The sequence below is a fragment of the Rutidosis leptorrhynchoides genome, chromosome 10, assembly GCF_046630445.1.
Source record: "Rutidosis leptorrhynchoides isolate AG116_Rl617_1_P2 chromosome 10, CSIRO_AGI_Rlap_v1, whole genome shotgun sequence".
Lineage (NCBI taxonomy): Eukaryota > Viridiplantae > Streptophyta > Magnoliopsida > Asterales > Asteraceae > Rutidosis > Rutidosis leptorrhynchoides.
The window spans coordinates 42,951,477-42,954,298 of record NC_092342.1 but is presented as its reverse complement, the minus strand read 5'-3'; the positions used below and the strand labels follow the sequence as shown (position 1 = coordinate 42,954,298).

The following is a 2,822-nucleotide window of genomic DNA, read 5'->3' as shown; positions in this document are numbered from 1 at the left end:
AGATCATGGTTTGATTGTACACATCAATGACAGTCCTAGCCGTATTCATGAAAGGTCTTCCTAACACTATTGGGGTGTATAGGTCCTCCTTAATATCCATTACTACGAAATCCGTAGGATACAAGAATTTGTCGACTTTCACCAAGACGTTCTCAACTATGCCCTTAGGATATCGAATTGTATGATCGGCAAGTTGGATTGTCATTTTGGTTGGTGACAAATCTCCTAACTCTAATCTCTTGTAGAGAGAGTAGGGGATTAGGTTGATACTTGCTCCTAAATCTGCTAGCGCATGAATGGTTCCAGATTGGTAGATTGAACACGGGAAAACGAATCAACCCGTATCTACTAGCTTAGGTGGTAGAGAGTTTCTGAGTAATGCAGAGCATTCTTCACTCAGTGGAATTTTGTTAGAGTCTGGTATCCTCTCCTTTGTAGAAAGAAGCCTTCAGATGTATCTCTTCTGGTTGGGAACTTTGAACATAGTGTCCAAGAATCTGCTATCAAGTTTGAAGGAATCAAGATTGGATGGTTCTTCTTGTAGCCTTCCAGGATAAGGTACACGAACTGGAGTTTCAGGGGTCAGCTTTTGAGTATATGTTGATTTGTTCTCGAGCCTAGTTGACCTTCTCCGTGGTTCTTCCACTGGGATTACGGAATCCATTTGCTTTGCTTCTTCTATGTAGGGATTCTGGATAGTATTACTTGGAAATCTTCCCTGCGGTCGGGTTTCAAGGCTTTGTGATAACTGTCCGAGCTGCGTTTCCAAACTTTTGAGCAGAGCCAATTGATTTCTCATTAGTATCTCCGTCTAATCTTGTCTGGTTTCAGTTCTCTGATTTAGCTGTTGTTGTCCTTGGATGAACTGAGTTAACTGATCATCAGCTCCGAGAGTGGGGTTAGCTGCTTTTGTAATCTGGGTGGTAGGGGAATTCTCCTTAACTGGGGGACCAGTGAGTGGAAGTGGTTGATCATAGGTCAATTGAGATTTTTGGGCTGGATAAGGTGGATAGCGATAGCGGAAAGGTTGATTGCTTCGCTGAAATTGATTAACCCTTGGTGGTTGATTGAATCCGGGATTTGGTGGACGAGCTGGGTATTGAACGTAACAGACTGAACCGTCAGGGTTTTCGTACTCAAATTGATAGTCTTCAGTAGGTTGCGGTTGGTACAATTGACACAAGCCTGAGCTTGGTTAACCTGCTGCGGTTGCGTCTTCAATTCTCTGAGTTGCTTGGAAAGAGATTCCATCTTATCTGTGAGGGATTTGATAGCCTCTGTTTGATTGTTAAGTGCAGAGAGAGGGGCAGATGATGAAGTTGTTTCACCACTTTTCCAGTCATGATGATGCATCGTCATGTTCTCGAGTAATTCCCATGCTTCATCTGCGGTTTGGTTCATCAGATTCCCTTGAGCTTCGGCATCGATCGTCGTCCTATGATTTACCGTAAGACCATTGTAGAAGGTACAGATTTGGGCTGACCGTTCTAACTAGTGATTAGGGCATTTCTTCAGCAGGGTTTTGAAACGCTCCCATGCAGTGTAAAGAGATTCATCATAACTTTGTTTGAAGTTAATGATGTCATTCTTCAGTTTGGTTTGTTTAGAAGGAGGGAAATATTTGGTTAGGAATTTAGTCGCCATCTTCGTCCATGACGTGATGGAATCTTTTTCCAGTCCTTCAAACCAAGTTTGAGCATGATGAGTGAGAGAATAGGGGAACAAGTATAGCCGGACTATATCTTGTCCTATCCCTGGCTGTTTGTAGGATTCGAAAGAGATATGAATTTATCAAGGTGAGAATTAGGATCGTCATTCTGTAATCCATGAAACTGACAGCTATTCTGAATGAGCTGGATGATGTGATGTTTTAACTTGAACGAGTGTCCTTGAATCTCTGGAAATCTAATTGGTCCTCCTCGAACTTCAATCGAGGGTTTCGTGTTTTCTGCTAAAGTAACGTGTAACGCCATTTGGTTTCTGATTCGTGCTTCCTTGCGTGCTTTAGAGATTATTGCGTCTGAATCAGGTACAAATAACAACTGCCCTGGTCTAGATCGGGTTTGGGTCATACACTAGGTATGCCTTTTTGTTTTTAATTTTCGCAAATAAGCTAAATTATAATAAGCTAAACTAATCTAATTCTAAGGCAATCTAAGGTAATCTAAGGTGGTTTAATCTAAGGTAAACTAGAGTAATCTAAAGTAATCTAATCTAATTAACTAACTATCCTATGGTGGAATATGTTTTTGGTTCTGGCTACTGATTCCCTGATATTTCGGTAACAAAGTTCCGCACAAACTATTCAACAAACCAAGTGGCCAGGCCGACTACAGAGAGGCAGGATCCTTTTGGTCCCAATATAATTGGCGACTGTTCGGAAAATCTAATAACCAAGTCCGTTTATAATTGTCTTTCTTAGACACCACTAAATGCTTGTGAATAAGTTTGATAGAGAGCAGTATTGCTTGATACCAGTTCCCTGACAGTGGCACCAAAAACTAACAGGTCTCTTGATATGGCCGAAACGGACGGTTTTTATTTGCGCGGTGTCGTTAGGCCGCGGCTCGCCAGGATCAGCCACTCGTGGGAGAGGGTAATGTTTTAAATTTATATTTAGCGGGGCCTAAATCTTACTACTCCTTATAAGTAAGGGAAGTATGACCTAGAGTCGTATTTTTGTGATATCAGTAACATCGAACCTATATTGTAACCTAAGATAGTTAGAGAGTAGTGAACATTTATTTTAGGATTTTCTAATTTAAGATAGATAAAGTAAATGCGATAAAATTTGTAATTTAGATAAGGTTAAAGTAAGTGCA

General features: G+C 40.9%; 1 non-coding gene across 1 annotated transcript; it reads left to right on the top strand.

Annotated features, from left to right (window-relative positions):
• Window positions 1–1,489: 1,489 nt before the first annotated feature.
• Window positions 1,490–1,595, top strand: LOC139874004 (small nucleolar RNA R71). Its single transcript, XR_011767709.1, has one exon. It is a non-coding gene; the product is annotated as a small nucleolar RNA R71 (small nucleolar RNA).
• Window positions 1,596–2,822: the final 1,227 nt, after the last annotated feature.